Below are 20,524 nucleotides of genomic sequence, written 5' to 3' on the forward strand. Positions count from 1 at the left end.
TTTGATCATCTATCAACCAGTAAGAATTTTGGCTCTCACAGACATGTTAGTTCTTCTTTAAGAAGCCCTCCTGTTCTCCACCCATTACCTGTATTAAATGCACCTGTTTGGACTCATGACCTGTATAAAAGACACCTGTCCACACACTCAATCAATCAGACTCCAGCATCTCCACAATGCCCAAGACCAGAGAGCTGTGTAAGGACATCAGGGATAAAATTGTAGACCTGCACAAGGCTGGGATGGGCTACAGGACAATAGGCAAGCAGCTTGGTGAGAAGGCAACAACAGTTGGTGCAATTATTAGAAAATGGAAGAAATACAAAATAACGGAAAATCTCCCTCGGTCTGGGGCGCCATGCAAGATCTCACCTCGTGGAGCATCATTGATCTTGAGGAAGGTGAGGAATGAGCCCAGAACTACATGGCAGGACCTGGTCAATGACCTGAATAGAGCTGGGACCACAGTCTCAAAGAAAACAATCAGTAACACTCTACGCCGTCAAGGATTAAAAACCTGCAGTGCACGCAAGGTGCCCTTCCTCAAGCCAACGCATGTCAAAGCCCATCTGAAGTTTGCAAATGACATCTGAATGATCCAGAGGAGGAATGGGAGTAGGTCATGTGGTCTGATGAGACAAAAATAGAACTTTTTGGTTTAAACTCCACTCGTCATGTTTGGAGGAAGAAGAATGATGAGTACAACCCCAAGAACACCATCCCAACCGTGAAGCATGGTGGTGGAAACATCATTCTTTGGGGATGCTTTTCTGCAAAGGGGACAGGACGACTGCACCATATTGTGGGAAGGATAGATGGGGCCATGTATCGTGAGATTTTGGCCAACAACCTCCTTCCCTCAGTAAGAGCACTGAAGATGGGTCGTGGCTGGGTCTTCCAGCATGATAACGACCCAAAACACAGAGCCAGGGCAACTAAAGAGTGGCTCCGTAGGAAACATCTTAAGGTCCTGGAGTGGCCTAGACAGTCTCCAGACCTGAATCCCATAGAAAATCTTTGGAGGGAGCTTAAAGTCCGTGTGGCCCAGCGACAGCCCCAAAACCTGAAGGCTCTGGAGGAGATCTGTATGGAGGAGTGGGCCAAAATCCCTGCTGCAGTGTGTGCAAACCTGGTCAAGAACTACAGGAAACGTCTGATCTCTGTAATTGCAAACAAAGGTTTCTGTACCAAATATTAAGTTTCATTTTTCTGGTGTATCAAATACTTATTTCACACAATAAAATGGAAATTAATTATTTAAAAATCATACATTGTATTTTTCTGGATTTTTGTTTTAAATTCCATCACTCACAGTTGAAGAGTACCTATGATAAAAATTAGTCATCTACAAGCTTTGCAAGTGGAAAAACCTGAAAAATCAACAGTCTATCAAATACTTGTTCTCCCCACTGTATTTAGTTGATGTTTTTCTTAGTTCATATCTTAGATTTTATTACTGTTTTTCTTATACATTTTATTGTTGGATGTAACTGGGACCCTGTGTACATAATTTTGCTCCACCACATGTACCACATGAGGTGCGAATGACAATAAAGAATCTCTGACTCTGACTCTGAGTTTATCAGGCAGCATGGTGGCTCAGTTGGTAGAGCTGTTGCCTCTCAGCGAGACGATCACCTGATCAAATCCCTGCTGGGAGGCCTTTCTGGGTGGAGTTTGTATGTTCTCTCCGTGCATAAATGGGTTTTCTCCGGGTAATCCAGTTTCCTATCACAGAACAAAAACGTCTTAAGCTGACTGGTGACTCTAAATTGTCCCTAGGTGTGAGTGAGAGAGTGAATGGTTGTTTGTCTCTATGTGTCTCTGTGATGGACTGGAGACCTGTCCAGGGTGTCCCCCGCCTCTTGCACAGTGACTGCTGGACATGGGCACCAGTGACCACCACAACCCGAAAAGGAATAAGTGGGTAAAAGAGGATGGATGGATGGATGGCTGGATGGCTGGATGTATGTTTTTACATTTATTCTGATTACTTTGTCTTGTTTGCCTGTATGATTACCAACCATACCATACCATACCACTTTATTTATAAAGCACTTAAAACAGCTACAAGGCCAGCCAAAGTGCTGTACAGACAGAACAACAGGTAACACACAAAGCAAAATACAAAATGAGGTAAATCAGAATATAGACATAAAAACGATGCAGATAATGACGACAAACCAGTGTGGAGCATACAGTATCAAAACACAGATCATCTGGTGTTGAAAGCTACTGAATAGTAGTGGGTTTTTAAACGGGACTTGAAAACCGAGAGGGAGGGGGCCTGTCTGACAAGCAGAGGTAACTCGTTCCAGAGTCTTGGTCCTGCTGCAGAGAAGGCCCTGTCACCTCTGCGCTTAAGACGAGTTCCTGGAACTGTGAGGAGCAACTGGTCCGCTGACCTCAGGGAACGTGGTGGGACATACGGTTGTAGCAGATCAGAGAGATGGGGGGGGCTGTTCAGTGATTTGTAGACATACATCAGCATTTTGAACTGGATTCGAAAGTGAACCGGTAACCAGTGCAGAGAGGCCAAAACTGGTGTAATGTGCTCTCTTTTGCCTGTACTGGTTAAAAATGGGGCTGCTGCATTCTGGACCAGTTGTAGTCGTGCTATGGAGGTCTGACTGAAACCAAACTTGAGTGAATTGCAGTAATCAAGCCTAGATGTAATGAATGCATGTATTACTGTCTCCAGGTTATTTTTGGACAATATGGGCTTCAGTTTAGAGCCGCCTCAGTTGGAAGAAACATGATTTAACAATCTTGTTTACATGATTGTTAAGTTTCAGGGAAGGGTCCATTATCACTCCCAGATTAGTTACTCTTTGTTTTTCTGACAGGGTTAGAGCAGAGAGGTCGATGCAGTGGTTTGTGATCGTGTCATTGGGAGAGAATAACATGACTTCAGACTTCTTTTCATTGAAACTTAAGAAGTTTAAAGCCATCCAGTCCCTGATGTCAGCCAGGCAGTCGAGCAGCGGTTGAATCGAACATGTACCATTGTGTCTTAGGGGGGAGTAAATTTGACAGTCATTGGCATAGAAGTGGAAGGGCATGTTGTGTTTCTGGAAAATAGCACCAAGTGGCAGCAGGTATACAAAGAATAAGAGGGGACCCAGGATGGACCCCTGCGGAACCCCCCATTTAAGCTCTGCCTCTGCGGAACTCCAGAGGTACGCTCATAATGGTCTAAATAAGCGACATCAGTGACAGAAAAACGAAGATCCAGAAGATGTTGTCTGTCATACATGAGGAGTGAATTCATGCCACAGATAAAAAACAAACAAAACAGAAATAATCCGAACACCATCAGCAGAGGTGGATTGCAAGCCATGCACACGGGCGCCATCTTACCGGAAGTCTCTGCATGCAGTTACTTATTGATTAAGTATTCTAAAAGTCCTTTGATTGATATTTTCAAATAGCAACCCTCATAATATGTTATGCCTTTATATAAATTTGTTGGAGAGTAGACAAAACTTTTTAAATGATTGCACATGCAGTCAAAATAACATAAAATAGCCTCTTTTTTTTTCCTTTGTTTCTGCCAGTCTGACAGACCTCTGCCCTATAAGACCTAATTTCACTCATATGGGCTTAGATTTTAAATCAGCTCACGTAGTGAACACTTGAGTTTTTCACACATTGTTAATAATTAGTTTTGCATCCAGCAACAACTCTTTTGTTTAAAGGAGGGGCACAACAAAAAAGTTTAAGAGCCACTGGGCTAACCAAACAAGGACCTGTTTGAATTGCTTTTCAAGCTTATAAAATGACTCTCTTAGAAAACAACATACTGGTGAGAAAGAAATTCACATTAATATTAAACTGTTACAATTATGCATGGTTCCTTTTTTTTTTTTTTTCCTTACCGGAACAACATTTGTGTTTGTGCTGAGCAAAGACTGAGTATATGTTGGTGCTGAGGCTGCTGAACATTCTGTGACTGATGGCATGACTGGCTAACTGTTTGATAGAATATACTTCAAAATGACCAGACTATCCCTTTAATCATGTTTCCATTGCAAGTTACAAAACCAGTAGAATGTGCTAATTGGTGTGCCCAGTTCTTTAACTATTATTAACAGTACGAGCTAATATCAAAGTCTAATAAGGTTAAGTCACATCCTCTGGATGGATTCTTCTCCTCCTCTTCCACATGACCTGACTTAACCTTGTTACACTTTTCTACCTGGTTTACTGATCAAGCATCAGGACACTAATATCAAAGTATTTCTCAGCATTTCAAACATTGTAGCATTGTTGGACAGTTCTAAATGGGACCGATTTAATGAGACACAATGTAACAAATGTGAAAATAAACATCTTTCATGGCTGCTTTCACAACCTTTCATGCTGAATGCAGCCATATTGATTTTGATGTTGATGTGAGTGAAAATCCTAATTTTAAGGCTGTTCCTGTTTACTATTTCCAACTTGGAAATTTTAAATTTCAAGCTCAGATTGCACCATTATGTGGAGTCGATGCTCCACCATCAGCTCAATCAAATCAAATCAAATTTCTCACAGATTTGAAGCATTTTTCACAAAACGTATGCATTTTGGATTGCTGGCCTACCGTATGTTGATATGAGAATAAATAAGCCTTGGGGTGAAACACAAAACTCCTGATCTACATCTGTTGTGTTCCACAAAAATATCACCACAATGTATTCTGATTATACTTGAAGTAGGTTACATAACTAAATAATGTTAGCATACTGTGATGAAAGGATAAGCTCTCCTGGTCTTTTGAGATGCACCTTGAAAACGTGTCCTGACTTCATCAGCTTCCTGTAAAGCTTCAACATCACATTATGAGGCAAACCAAGAGAAAACGAACGTCTCTGTTACATTTAAACACATGTAAGCCACCTTTGGGATATTACCTGTTTACAATGTTTCCCCCTGTTATTTTGGCACATCTGTCTCAATTAATGTCATGACACTTTTATGTACTGACACAGAAAATACTATCTTGTTGTTTGTTTTTTACAAAAGTTACTATTTAGTGTAAGCCATGACTTTGTTTTTTGGGGTCATGGTTTGGTAAAGGTTCAGGACATTAAGATAAACAAATGTCAAATGTTGGGGCTTTTATGTCACTTATTTTAAAAAGATGACAAAGTCAGATTGTATCATATTTATCTTGTTTGAACTGTTAACTAATGCCCCTTTTCCACCACTATTGCTCAGCCCTGCTCAGATCAGCCTGGATCTCCACCGCACTTCAGGACCGGTTCTGGAGGCGTGTCCAGAATCCATAATCCTGCTGATGAACTTTAATGAACTTTAGTTCACCATTAAGAGTGAGAGTTCTGCAATGAGTTAAACTCAAAAGCAGTCTGCTCCTGAAATCAATAATGTTAAATTATAATTTTTAAATATGAATGTTTCTGTTAACTTATTGTATATATCAATATTTCTGTTCAGTGCCCTGAGACAACTTCTGTTGTGACTTGGCTCTATATAAATAAACTGAATTAAATCTGATGAACCAGATTCTACAAAAATATCTATATTTAAATATTTATATTTTTCTTCTTCCTTTGATGTATTTGCACTTGTGTCTACTTTTATTGTTCAATTTATATATGGGGTTTTGTTTCTTGTATACATATTTTATTTTAGCTTTGATTTAAAGTGTAATTCTTGTTTTGTGATTTGTTCATCTGTGGGTTAGAATAAAGTTGAACTAAAGGCTGTAACTCTTCTTTAAACATGTTTGGAGGAAATGTTCCTGAGAGATCCAATAATTTTGTCTTTTTATGATTTTTCAGCTGAATTAACTTTAACAGATTATTTAATAAAGTCCAAGTGAAAACAGGATTTCATGATAAAGCCGGCACCGTTTATTTATTTTTATTCTTCATTGATTTAAAAAAAGCATTATTTTTTATACATAAAATGGTTAAAAAAAAAAAAGTTTCCACCCTCCGTCCCAGTACACCCACCTGCCAGGGCTCGAAATCTGGCCTTTGTGAGCACGTGTGGCCGGGGCACGAGGTCTGGCCTTGTGTGCTTCAACAGGTCGGCAGCTCGTATGATCCTCCGCAGTGAATCAGTTCGCTCTGAATTTTGTCGTCGGTCACCAAACATAAAAAAACGCCTGGACTTCAGCATTAAACACGGTGTTGTCATTATTGTTTTTAAAATCTTAAAAATAGATCCAGCCGCTGCTCCGAGTTCCGAGAAATTGCAAATGGCGGATCGGTGAAGAGTTTCTGAGAGAGATCCAGTGACTCCTCCCCCTGACCAATCATGGACCTGCATTCACGTTTCGGTCCCGAGTCAGCTTGAGTCAGCTCGACTCAGCTCGAACGGTCCCACCAGAGAAGCAGGGACAGAAAAAGGTCCCAAATCGGCCTCAAATCAGCTAAAAAGTACTGGTGGAATTGGATCTTTCCGTGAAGAGCTGAGTAGAGTTGGGGCTGAGTAATGGTGGTGGAAATGGGGCATAACATGCTGAGTATTTGACCCCAAGTTAACAGACTGATGAAGACACAGACTCAGGAGTTTAAAAGGTAAGTGATTTATTTACAAAGTACAGGAAACGTTGTTGGAAAAGGGGACAAAGTGAGTATGGGTAGATTTCTGAATTATTGAAGATTGGAAATTGTTTTAGGTAATCTTTCTTATTACTTCTGGTAGTTTTACAGTTCGTGTTGAAGAGGAGGGAGAAACGAGATCCTAGGTTTCCAAATGAAGGTGCAGCGGGATCCAGAAGGGGTGAGTTTTGTTGGAGAGGGGAACAGCTTGAAGGCACTCAGTAGTTTTGATCCAGGCTGATGTTTGGTGATTGCAGGAACAGGATTATGGCAAGGCGAGGTCACAAGGAGCGAGGAAGTCTCAGGACTTGAATGACACTGGATAATAACAAGGTTAGTCAAAGTTTCACAAGGAACAAGTTTCACTGGCTTTCACTACCAGAAGGTATCATAATGTTCCAGCGGCGGACGAATGTCTGACAGGAGCTTAAATACTCAGCAGAGCAGTCTTCAAAATCAGTTGCAGGTATGAAAAGGTGGATGACTGAAATAATCAGCAGCTGTGGAGGAAATGATTGTCCGGAAACCTTGGAATCCCACATAAACTGTATCCTGCAGGCCATGTTGTAAACTTGGCCTTGATAAACTTTGAAACTAAATAGCATCTCTTTTTTCAAGAAAATAGTACAAAAATGATTGTTCAAATAATTTGACTTGAGAACAAGCACCCTATGCAAAAATACCTAATTATTAATAAATAGAAGATTCAAACCTAGCATCTCAGCTGGGTACGAGCTGGTGCTGATCATACGTGTGGCATTTTGTGACAGATATAAAGTCACCCCAAGGCATTTTAACCATACAAATCATATCCCATTTGACTTTTCATATTTCCACCTCCCCTTCCCTTGCTTTGCTTTGGTTCAGAATATTTTAGAAAATATATTCTCTACTCATTTTCTTTTGTGGAATTTAGCAAAAAGCTATTTAAAAACACACTTGTCCTCTTCTAAAAGAAAATGTTTATTCCACTGCGACAATTGTACTCTTTGTCTAATAGCACACAGCGAACCCTGACATCTGTACCATGATGGTTTGGTATAAACACACCCACCGTTAATGTCAGAGATGTTGTTTACGTGCCCTGTAATGAAATTGTCAAATTATTCCTGCTGCAATGAACCCTGTGTAATGAAAGTTTGGATGCTTCAGTATAATTAATGTCAACAGCATGAAGCCTCTCAAAAACATTCAAATAACTTAAAATAGTCAACAAAATGTATTTCTAATAATAAAATAAAAACTGAAAGCATGCTTTATTTAAGCCAGACCTGTACAAAACAAGCTTTATAGATATTTAAAAAAGTGATTTATCTTGTGTAGGAGTTTGTCAAATATGACTCGAGTAGTTAAGCATGAACATTTGATTTCCAAAGTTGACTACTATATAAGCAGCAAACAGAAACCAAATACCAGTACTACATATCTCAAAATAATAAGTTTATTTCAGAAGTGTTCACAAAATAAAGCTACCGTAATTTTTGCTGTATATGTCACAGTTTTTTGAATATATTAGCATGCCTGCGACTTATACAGCAAAGCAACGTATTTATGTTTATTTTCCCCGTATTTATAACCCAAGTTTGGGCTGAGATCTGATGATTTCATTCATTCTGACATGGAAAATATTGGACACTACCATTTTCAGCCAGTAGAGGGCCCTGAACTATATGGCAAGTCAAGTTTCTCAGTAATAACTAAAAGTGGCTATTAATGAGACACTTGGCTTGCCATACCAAGCCACCTTTGTCTTGCTCCAGGAACGAGCGTAAAATCAGCTGCATTTTGCTGCGCCTCCCAGGCGAAATGCAGCTGATTTGACCATTAAAGTGTATTTATTAAGGAAATGTTTAACTGAGACACACCTTTACTATAATGTCGCGCAAACAAATAATTGTTTTTAGGTGGTTATCTTGTTAAATTTCGAAGAAATGCACAGCGAGTCTTCCCTCTGAGCGCTCCCATGGCCACGAATCGACTTTTGAAATGCAGATGATTTGACCATCAAAGTACATTTATTAAGGAAAAGTTAAACTGAGATGCTTCTTTGATATAATGTCGAGCAAACAAATAATTGTTTGTAAGTGTTAATCTTGTTAAATTCTTGCTTCCAGGTGGCTCAATGGGACTAACTCGTTTTATTAAAGGTTGAATGAATAAAGTCCTCCCGTGCACACAGCCGCCGTTTGGCAGCCAATTGATTTATGGCACAACACTGACCCACATTTCCAGGTTGTCCGCGGTGACGCGTAACAAACGTGACGCGTCAGTGGTGATGCATAATAGATGTGACTTGTACAGCGAAGCGACTTATGTATAGTTTTTTTTCCACTTTATTAGACATATTTGGACTGATGCAACTTATACATAGGTGCGATGTTTATGGCAGCAAGTACGGTAATTAAAAGTACAGTAGTCCGTCGTTTATTGCAGGGGTTATGTTCTGGACACACACACTATAATAATAAGTGAAAATCCACCAAGTAGGACGTTATATTTATTTTATATTTATATATTTTAAAGCTTTATAGACACTTTCCACACTCTTGCAATGTTCTAAACTCATAAATCTACATAATTTTAACAACATACGTACAATACTGTCTATGTAGCTACTACATTTTATTACCATCTCTGCAGAACAGCAGATTGGTTCTGGTCCTACTCGGTTCTGTTTCAAACCTACTGACCTTCTGACCTACCCTTCCGGTTTTGGTCAGCCCTCTGGCTCGAGGAAGTCTCGATGGGCTCCGGAGGGAATGCTGGATCTCCGGGCAGCGCCTCCCCGCTCAGAAGTCTTCGTGGGCCAGCAAGCAGCTTTCAGATTGACCTATGAGTCTGGAGTTCTGGTTCTGCTCTGGTTCTGATCGGCTCTGTGCAACCCTTGAGCACCAAAATGCATTTTGGAGGGAGCCGGACCTTTGGATGGCCAGCACGGGACCAGACGGTCGTTTGATTGAGTCCAAATTTGGATGGGGTAGTCCCAGTGGGCTCCGGAGAGAACGCCGGACCTCCGGGAGGCACCTCCCCACTCGAAAGACCTTGTGGGTGGCACTAAGATTTACCAATGTGTCTAGAGATCCGGTTCTGGTCCAGTTCCCAGTGGGTTGCATGCAGCTCTCTGCATCCGCTGGGCACTGAAGTCACTGTATGAATAAGAACCTAAGTTTTTTAGATCAGAGCAAATCTTTCCCTCTAATATTTCAGCAGAAGGAAATGAGGCTTCTGGGCGAGGCAATGTTGGCTTATGGGAAAGGTAGTCATTTTGATTTGCGATACAGTGTAGGCTTATTGAGAGAAAACTACAAAATGGAGGCGCCTGTCCGAATTATTTTATTTTTCGTTAACTTTATACTGTACAATATCCCGTACTGTCCCAATCACATGAGTAATATTAAAGTTGACAATCACGTGTTGTGTATAATTTTTTTCCCTCGTGTTCGATCTGACTTTGAAAAACTGAGAAAGAGCGAGTCTGCGAAGGTCGAACCGCAAAGTAGCGAGGGACTACTGTATTTTATTTTAACAGCCTTATATTCAAATATACTATTTTAGCTCTACAGTGTTATTTCCTCATGTATTTCACTATATATCACTCAACCGGTGCATTTACTTCTTTTGAATTGGCAGCTGAGTTCAGAGAGTGACTCTGAATTCATAGTTTTATCAAAAATGATGTACCTGCACTTACAGAGAAATCCAAGCAGGCTTCAGGTGCACTCCAACATGTTCCTGTGATCCCAAAGACGGAGCAAAATGAAGGCAACCTAACGGTCACCATAACCCAAATAGCAAAAAATAGATGTGGTGAGCCATTTCATATCTTTTAACAGCAAAAGCCATCAAATCCATTTCAGCTCCTTTTCACATTGCTGACTACAATACAAACTGCAGAACAAAACACTGCAGAGAGCTCCAGCTTAAATCACAAGCTCTTTCTCCAATTAGCTCTTTTTCAGCACTTAAAAACAATTTCTTGTTTTCTGCAGGAGGGATGGTAACAAACACCTAAACTCAATGATCCAGCCGTAAGTAAATGATTGTGGAAATTATATCTAGTTTCTTTTCATTCGCCATCTTTCTGCAAACAGTTTACCTGCTCAAACAAAGAACAGGAGTTGGCCATGAGCCTGGATGGTCCCCAGAGTTTCATGTTGTTCACCATCTGTGCCCAAGGCAAAAGCCCACTCTGGTCTTTACAGTGAGGCGCCAGTGAAAGAGATGAGCCTCGGGATGACTCGGAGGTTAATGCAGCACCGCTCTGCTCTGCACAATCAGAAGGAAAGATACGAATGAGGTTTGTGAAAAGGACTAAAGTAGTTTGCTTCTGTAGGTAATAACAGTCCAGCCACTGTTACCATGCCTGTTTTCAGCATATATACAATCTGAGATTAAATTAAGATATTATTATTCATTTTTATCTTAAATAGCTCTACTGTTTCAAACTGACGTAAACAATAACTGGCCCCTCTCTGGGGAGAAAATCAGCTGTTTTATCAAGTAAAATGTGTAAAAACATCCTCTAGACTATACTGAAGAAATTAAAAAGCTCAAGTAAGTTACTGAATTAATGTGAGATAGGTTAAATAAATATATTTGTCACATACAAGTAAATTCATGAGTGACTACAGCTGAAAAGTTGAGCTTCTTCTTTTGTGATTGATCCTATGGATTAGACGCTACACTATAAGTATAATTAATGTAGAAAACAATCAAAGCAAATAAAATTACACAGTTGATGCAATTCATCCACAGCCTCTTGATAATGCACTGTTAATGTTTTTATTGTGTACTGTATTCTATAAAGTAACAAAAGCTTTTAGTGATCTTCAAGTGTAGAAGTACATTAGGTGGTCTTTAAATGGACTGTACTAGCACTTTTGTATCTTATCAAGATACTCAAAGATACACTACAATCTGTGTCCTCATTTACCCATTCATACAGCACTCTACTAGATTTATACAAAGAATAATCTGTGCTTTATCACATTCATACACCAATTGGACACACATCAGAGGCAATGAGGGGGTCTTGCCCAGGGACATTTCGGCATGTGACTACTGGTGGAGTCAAACCCCCAACTCTCCCATTGGAGGATGACTGCTCTAACCACTCAGCCACAGCTGCCCAGATAAGTTTAGTGCAGTCTTTAGTGCAGATAACTACATCCTGGACCACATCTGAGTTTGATCTGTGATCTCCAAGCATCTTTAAACCATTCTGAACACATTCACATCTACACTCTGTGTAACTTTGAACATGTTGCAATCAGTGCTTCATTTTCTGCCAGAACAGGAACCGTTAACTCTTATTTTGACAGGTTGCGTTCTAGTAACTGTTTGCATGGATCCAGTAACTCTCAGGCTTACTAATAATAAAGTTGTGAACAAATATGACTGCCTTGAACAAATAAAACTTATATTGGATATGTAAACTGAAAATAATTACATAAACACTCATTTTAAACACAACAGCCGCTTACGAGCTTCTTAATGTCACATACAATCTGCCTCTTCAAGTAACATTTGCCTCCAATTTCTACGTGTCCAGTTTCACTACTTTTTGTCTGTCTAAACAGATCTCAATTGTAAATGAGTCTTCTAGGCTCAATGTGACTTATCTGTCTAAATAAAGGTTGAATAATGTTAAAAATTGACTGAGTTATATTTGTGTGTGTTCAATGAGGTTGATTAACTGTAGTGGCTACCTTGAATGGGGTTGACTCCAAAACTTCATTAGATGTAAATGTGTTTTCAAAGATTACTTTTTAAATGCTTTAATAAATTTCATTCACTGAATCAAATGCGGGCAGCACGGTGGCGCAACTGGTAGAGCTGCTGCCTCTCAGCGAGCAGGTCCTTGGTTCAAACCCCGGTCCAGGGGCCTTTCTGGGTGGAGTTTGCATGTTCTCTCCGTGCATGCGTGGGTTTTCTCAGGGTGCTCCGGTTTCCTCCCACAGACCAAAAACATGCATGTTAGGCTGATTGGTAACTCTAAATTGTCCCTAGGTGTGAGTGAGAGAGTGAATGGTTGTTTGTCTCGTTTGTCTCTATGTGGCCCTGTGATGGACTTGCGACCCGTCCAGGGTGTACCCCACCCCTCGCACAGTGATTGCTGGACATGGGCACCAGCGACCCCCGTGACCCAAAATGGAATAAGCGGGTAAAGATAATGGATGGATGGATGAATCAAATGCGCACACACTGGCATGAAAAGGTAAACATTTACACCTTTTCGCCTTTGGAGGTTGGCAATAATTAACATGTTCCTCATTCGTTTCTCATGAGACTTTAAAATGTTTTCAACTTGCTCATTGAATATGAGCCTATGTTTTCCCACATAGAATCACAGTAATAAAAAAAATGTTAAAATCTTCTAAATTTTTCACAAGGGGGCACACAAATAAAAAATTTCAGAAACGTTGTCATTAATGCAAATTTATTGTTTTTATTATTTAACTATGGCTTCATCTATTTATTACAATGTGCTGTAAATGTAAGTTTTGATCATTTGGGATTAAGAACCTCACGGTGAGCTGCAATAAAAGCTTTTAATGCATCAGAAAAGATTGCCCCTACTCCCCCATCCTTGGTATTTTCAAGAGAAAAAATGTGGGGGAAGAAACCACAATTTATAACCTGCCATGAGGTTGTTCAGCCTCAGCTGATGACAATCATTGCAGGGGCAGCTGGTTTAATACAGAAATACATGGAGAGAAAAAAAATCCCAACATTACATCCTACAGCAGCTAGATATGAGAGCAATGATAAAAAATAAAATAAATTAGAAGCAGCATAAAGTTGGAGACCAACTGTGAAAACATACACCAAGATAACATAATAATCCCCAAACACAACAAAACAAATCTTAATCCATATTAGATGGACACTTGCAGCTTTTGCCCACATTTGTCTCTTTTTTTTTTTTTTTTTTTTGAAAAGCTGATTCCTCAGAGCTGTATCACAGTGAGACACGAATGCTTCTCTACAGCGGCAGGAAGTGCAGCATCACCATCTAAAGGTCGAAGCGGCAACAGCACTCTTCTGTTGTATCAGACGGTGCATGAGTTGCTGCTCTGTAGACACACACTGTGCACACAAACATTGCTTTCAGAATCAATTACTTACACACCACAGGTCACAGAACAGTTCATTACTGTTCAATTACTAGTTAATGTTCAATGGCAAGCTCATTACAGGGGAAAAGTTTCTACCTCACTGCCAAAACAACAGGAAGACGAGTTTGACAATTCAATGATACAATTACAGATAAGCAAGAGAGGAGTGCAAACAAAGAAATTGAAGCAGAATATAATAAGCTGCATGAAGCAAGACGTGTGAGCAAGTTGTGAGATCAGTGTTGCTAACGAATGATTTGCTAATGAAGCTGACTTATTATTATCGATCTTCTATAACCCATTACTCTGACTTGCCATTATTCTCACTGAAGGAATTAATATTTCCTCGATCAGTGCTAATACTGTATTACCAGCACAGTGTTTTAAAACAAGCAATGAAGCTATATGTTGGGTTTTTTTTCTTCCATTAACTCAAACAAGTAGTTCAGTTCTATTGTAATTTACTTGAGAGACATCCTGATGCATGCTCAATAATCCAGGTAGAAAAATCTAAAAAAAGTTAATTCTGGTCCTCTGGACATTCAAAAAACAAAACAAACTTAAAAAAAAAAAAAAAAATGTAGAAACGTTTTGTCTCTCATCCGAGAGACTTCCTTAGTCTGAGGTGCTGTATTCAGCTCAGTCTCTTAAATAGCACCTTCTCAGAGTGGATCAACCAGTTTTGCTGCTGACAATCAAAACCAGCTGATCACATGCTCAAGAAGGACCATCAGCCTAACAATGGATCATTAGCACACTGATGGTTGTTTACTGTTCACAGAGGGCTGAGTGATACTAGCAATCACAGCATTGTAAGAGGGGGACAGTTGAACCCGGAGGCCTCCACCCCTGTTTAATGATGGACGATTTCTTTTCACAAAGATGGCCTCCTTTACTCCTCTCTCAAACCATCGTTCCTCTCTGTCCAGGATGTGAACATCTTCATCCCTGAAAGAGTGACCGCTGGCCTGGAGATGAGTGTAGACCGCAGAGTCCTGGCCTGATGATGTTGATCTTCTGTGCTGGGCCATCCTTTTGGCCAGTGGCTGTTTAGTTTCCCCGATGTAAGACTGATCACCCTCCTGACACTGAACAGCATACACAACATTGCTCTGTTTGTGCCGGGTGACTGGATCTTTGGGATGAACCAGTCTTTGCCGTAATGTATTTTGGGGTTTAAAAGCCACTGGGACGTTATGTTTAGAAAATAAACGTCTCAGTTTCTCTGATACCCCCTCAACATATGGAATGACCACTGGTCTGGGTCTGGGTTCCTCCTTTTCACCTGATGGCTGACTGGAGTCCTGTTTGGGTTTCTTCTCTGCTTTCAAGAAGGCCCAGTTAGGATATCCACATTGTTCTAGAGCCTGTCTTGTGTCGGATTTCTCCTTCTGCCTGGCTCCTGAGCTAGTGGGGATGCTGTCTGCTCTGTGGTACAGAGTCCTGATGACTCCTAACTTGTGCTCCAAAGGGTGATGGGAGTCAAACTGCAAATACTGGTCTGTGTGGGTGGGTTTGCGGTACACCTCAGTTTGCAAATGTCCTCTATCAGAGACTGAGACCTCACAGTCCAAGAAAGCCAACCTGCCATTTTTTTCATCTTCTCGTGTGAACTTGATGTATTTATCCACAGAGTTGATGTGGTCAGTAAAATGTTGGACTTCCTGAGATTTGATTTTAACCCAGGTGTCGTCAACATACCTGAACCAATGACTTGGTGGTGTCCCTGAAAAGGACGTCAAGGCTCTCTTTTCTACCTCCTCCATGTACAGGTTGGCAACAATAGGAGAAACTGGAGAACCCCATAGCACACCCATGTTTCTGCCTATAATATTGCTCCCCATATGTGAAGTAGGTTGACTGCAGGCACAGTTTCAAGAGTTGACACAGTTGTTCTGTGGAAAGCGTGGTCCTGCTGCTCAGAGTGGTGTCTGATTTTAATCTTAAACTGACCACCTCTACTGCATCATCAACAGGAATGCACGTAAAGAGTGATGTGACATCAAAAGAGACCATTGTTTCATCAGTCTCCATGATGACATCCCTCACCTTGTCCACAAAGTCCATGGTGTTCTGTATGTGGTGTTCTGAGCTGCCAACTAAAGGGATGAGTACAGACTTGAGAGACAGTTTGTGATAGTAAAAGTCTCTGCTGTAACAAATTAGGTCACCATTGACACACACTTTTTATTTTTTTTCCAAGCAGTTAATCTAGCTGAACACACTTTCAGTAAAGATTTTTTTTTTTTAATTTTTAATGTACACCAGTTGTTAAACTTACTACTTCTTTTGTTCACTTTTTGTTGTTGTTGTTGATTTAATAGTTTTAATTTTCATATTCCAGTTTGATTCTTAAATAAATAGATATCAATTATTTTTTATGGAATCATCTAGACTGATTTAAACAAAAGAGAAAAAATGTATTTGATAAAAGTAAATCATACTTCTTTTAACACAGCTTTAAAGTAGTAATTCAGATCTTTTGATTGGAGGATTTTATCAATAAAACACATACAATGTAACTGTTAAAAAATGTTTATTTCTGACCAGATTGGCAAGGTAACAGCAATGACCATTGAAAATATCTGATACAGTATATTTAACCAACTCCGGTCCCAAAAGCATCATGAAACATCAAGAAGGACCCCAATCACCCAGCACACCCACTCTTTACCCCACTCCCCTCAGGCAGGAGGTTGAGGAGCATTAAGTCCAGAACCACTAGATTGAAGAACAGTTTCTACCCTGAAGTTGTTAGACTCATGAATCTCTAACCAGGATTGTCATTATAAGGGAAAAAATAAAATCACTGTAATGCCACTTTAATTGGTGATATGTGACTTATCTGTGCTGCTGATTATCCATGCTGCTGATCTCTTGCCTTTAATCTGCTGTATCCATACCCATCTGCTCATTACCAACTCATGTTCGGGCTGCTGTTTAATATACCTTATTATTTTACATTATTAGTGTTTAGTGTATATCTTAGGTCCTTGTATACTGTTTCTTTTTATACTTTATATTTTTGCTGTTTTGGATGTAACCTTATGTACAGAATTTTGTTCCCCCTCATGTACCACATGTGATGCAAATGACAATAAAGTACATTGAACATTGAAAAAGCTAGCTGTTTCTAAAACCACAACTTCACAAACCGCTAAAATGCTATTAGTTTTTGACAGGGTCATTACAGTAAAACAAATATGATATTTCTGTCAGAAGTGCACTACGCCACACAGGAAATGCTATAGCTAGCTGCTGCTGTTATTTGTATTGCAATTCACCATGAAACTCTGTGTAAATAAAGGCCTATCATTCCTTAAAGGATTGCACATCCCCTATTACCTTACATGTCAGAGATTTAAACCAAGATCATCTTATGATGATGAGAAATTACAGAGTCATTTTGATTAAACCTAGACAATATTATGCACAAGTTGTGAATGAAGGTGGCATGGTGGCTCAGTTGGTAGAGCTGCTGCCTCTCAGTGAGAAGGTCACTGGATCAAATCCCAACCAGAGACCTTTCTTGGTGGAGTTTGCATGTTCTCTCTGTGCATACGTGGGTTTTCTCCACATACTCTGGTTTCCTCCCACAGACCAAAAACATGCATGTTAGATTGATAAGTAACTCTAAATTGTTCCTAGGCATGAGTGAGAGAGTGAATGGTTGTTTGTCTTGTTTGTCTCTATGTTCCTGTGATGGTCTGGAGACCTGTCCAAGGTGTCCCGCCACCTCTCGCACCAGTGACAGCCATGACCCGAAAAAGAAGAAGTGGGTAAAGAGGATGGATGGATGGATGGATGGATGGATGGATGGATGGATGGATGGAGTTGTAAATGACACTCAACTACAACCACAACAATATCGGTAAAACTTGCAAAGTTTTCACCATTTTGTGTTTCTTTTAGTGAAGTTGGCTGTGGCAGCCATTTAGACCTCAGCTGACAGTCATCACTGTAGATTATGTTCAGTGATCAGTTTTTAAACTTACATAAATCACAATTACATTGCAACAGACAGACAGAGTTGATGACAAAAAGTTAACACACATTTTTAAACTGAGATCATGCACAATGTGCTAGCAATTAAAATTTGTGTTTGTTACTAACCTGAACTAATTACCACACAAATGTTTAGGTGGTTAGTTGTCAAATTAACTTAGCTGTTGCTATTTTTGTGTTTTTTATGGTCAGTTGGCTGCAGCAGCTCGCTGCTCCGGACGTATTCGAAAACAGGAAATCAGAGACATCTACGATAAGGTAAATAAATAAAAAAATAAATAAAAAAAAGCGCTAAGCTAGCAAGCGGGTGGACAGACACGACTCCGTCAAAAAGATCGCTCTCTCATAAAATAAGTAAGTTTTCTTTAGGAAAACCGAGGTAAGCTTTCATTTAGGAAAGCCGAGGTAAGTTCTCATTAGGAGGACCGAGGCGTAAGTTCTGAATTTAGAGTAAGAACCGAGGGTAGGTTTTCTCTAGGAAGACCGAGGTAGGCTCGTCTTTATAAAGACGGCTGAGGAAATAAAATAGTTTCGTCTTAAAGATAAAAATGGGAGCGACAAAAAGTAAGAATCTAGATTACATACCAAACGGTTCGGTTGCAGAAAAAATGAAACGCTTATACGGAGTTTCCTGTCTAAGTTTCGTTTCTCAGTGGCATTACAAATTTGGTTTTCCTAAAAATGGATCTTTAGAAACCGAAGACATTCAAAAACTCGAAGAACAATTATTGCAGCAAAAGCAGAGCATGATTCAGATGAAGAATATACCTCAAAAGGTTTACTTAACGATGCACAAGCATGAGGAAGCTTTTAAAATGTGGAAAAATGAGTCTAAAAATATGATGGGTGAAACGGAGTCCAGATTATTACAGATGTCTCAAAAAGTTGAAGATTTACAGAAACAATGCAGAGAACAAGAGACTCAAAAAGACAAAGACGAGAAAAAAACAAAAAAAACAGAACTGAAAACCTCTCTTTTTCCTCTGTCCTCTCTCACACATGCACCGGAGACCCACGGACCTCTTCCTCCCACCGCACCCTCCACCTCGATCTACCCCTCGCTGGCTGAACTCAAAGACCCACCACCCTATGGCCCGCCACAGATGGAGGCGCATGAGACCCGCCCTGGACTGAAACCTGCATGGGTCCTCACTTCAGACGATGATTTTATTGGGCCAAAGCCAGCTGCCCCTCAACAACAGGATGAACAAGGAGCAGCAGGAGGAAGAGATGTTACAACCAGACCACCACCATCCCCTGCTATCAGCTCATCAACATCAACATCTTCAAACTCTTCACCATCACTTTCATCATCTTCTGCAGGTTCTTCAATCATAACTCGGTCCAAAGCTGCAGAGCAAGAGGAGCAGATTAAAGCTTTCAGAGAAAAAGAAAAACTGCTGGAGGCTGAAATACAGAGACTACAACAGTCACAGCACAACAACGGTTCTATAAGCTCCCCCATGACTTCAGATGGTGAACACAACTCCACGACCATGCCGATGCTGGAGGTGGGTGGACCGGACGGACCACAACTGGTGTTCAGAACTTGGCCACTGAGCGACCTGACAAGCCTGGCAAAACAACACCTCCCAGACATGGCCCAAGGCGGAGATGCCGTAGGTGAAGCCATCACCAACATGGTTCGTATTCTCCGCCCCACCATACCAGAACTAAAAATGATTCTCACAGCTGTCTATGGTATGAACTTTGTAAGCACCATAGGCGCACAGCTGTTTGAGGTCCCGCCTGGCAACCAACGGCTGATGCGTGTCGAATACGCCCACGCAGATAACCAAGACTTTGTGACAGCTGTAGGTGACATTGTCAGGAGAGTTAAGACAGCATTTCCACAGACGCCTCAATATGCAAAGATCAAGGACACGGTCCAGAAGAGTGGTGAACCCCCTCAAGAGTACATCGATCGTCTCATTCCTGTGTTTCGCACACACTCTGGCATCGCTTTTCCGGACAACGACTGGCGTGATGCTGCACAGGCTTCAGCCTTCGAAACCATTCTGTGTCAATGTGTGATGGATGGATTCTTGCCAACAATCCGCAGGTCTGTCCAGAACACATACATAGGCTGGAAAGCTGGCATTCGCCTCAATGACCTCCTACGTCATGCCAGACACGCCTGGGAACAGCACACAGCCGAAGAAACTGCAACATTGAAGAAAAAGACAAAACAAGCAGAAAATGCTCAGCTGACTCTTCTTCAAGCTGCACAACAGATGACCTTGAACACTGCCCCACCACAACAGCTTCCAGCTTTTCCACGCCCACCACCACCCCCTGGCCCTTGGCCAGGCTCACAACAGCAACAACCACGTGGGTACGCAGGAGGGCCACAGCCATGCTTCCTGTGTGGAGGGACTGACCATTGGATGAGAGACTGTCCACAAAAACGCACCACATGGCGAGGGCGTGGCCGACCATTCCAGAATCGAGCACCAATGCCACCACAGGAGCCATGGCCCATGAACCATGAACAGAACTTTCACCCAGGCTCCCAACAATCGGTTGGTCGAAGCCAGGGTCCACCCAGGGGTCGTGGCCACCGAGGCGGGCACTCATCCTGACTAGGAGGGGGTGGTGAGGAAGGTCCAGGTCTCCAAACAGCAAGTACACGCACACACACACCAGCTGTTTCACCTACTGATACCACATGCACCTCCACGTATTTTAAATACACTCAGTCAGCATGTTTGAAGTTACCCATGCTCACAATGCTTGTAAACAATGTTCCACTAAAGTTCTTAGTGGACTCAGGGGCCACTCAATCTTTGATAATGAAGAAATGTCTCCCACATGCTCCACTGTGTGGCAAGATTATCCACTCCACAG

At 40.9% G+C, this 20,524-nt stretch overlaps 1 protein-coding gene across 1 annotated transcript in view; it reads right to left on the minus strand.

Moving 5' to 3' along the window:
- Positions 1 to 20,524, minus strand: part of si:ch73-181d5.4 (death-inducer obliterator 1) — a 311,270-nt gene that overhangs the window by 138,288 nt on the left and 152,458 nt on the right. The window lies entirely within an intron of this gene.

This window comes from Nematolebias whitei, chromosome 11, assembly GCF_014905685.2.
Source record: "Nematolebias whitei isolate Nwh7 chromosome 11, NemWhi1, whole genome shotgun sequence".
Classification (NCBI taxonomy): domain Eukaryota; kingdom Metazoa; phylum Chordata; class Actinopteri; order Cyprinodontiformes; family Rivulidae; genus Nematolebias; species Nematolebias whitei.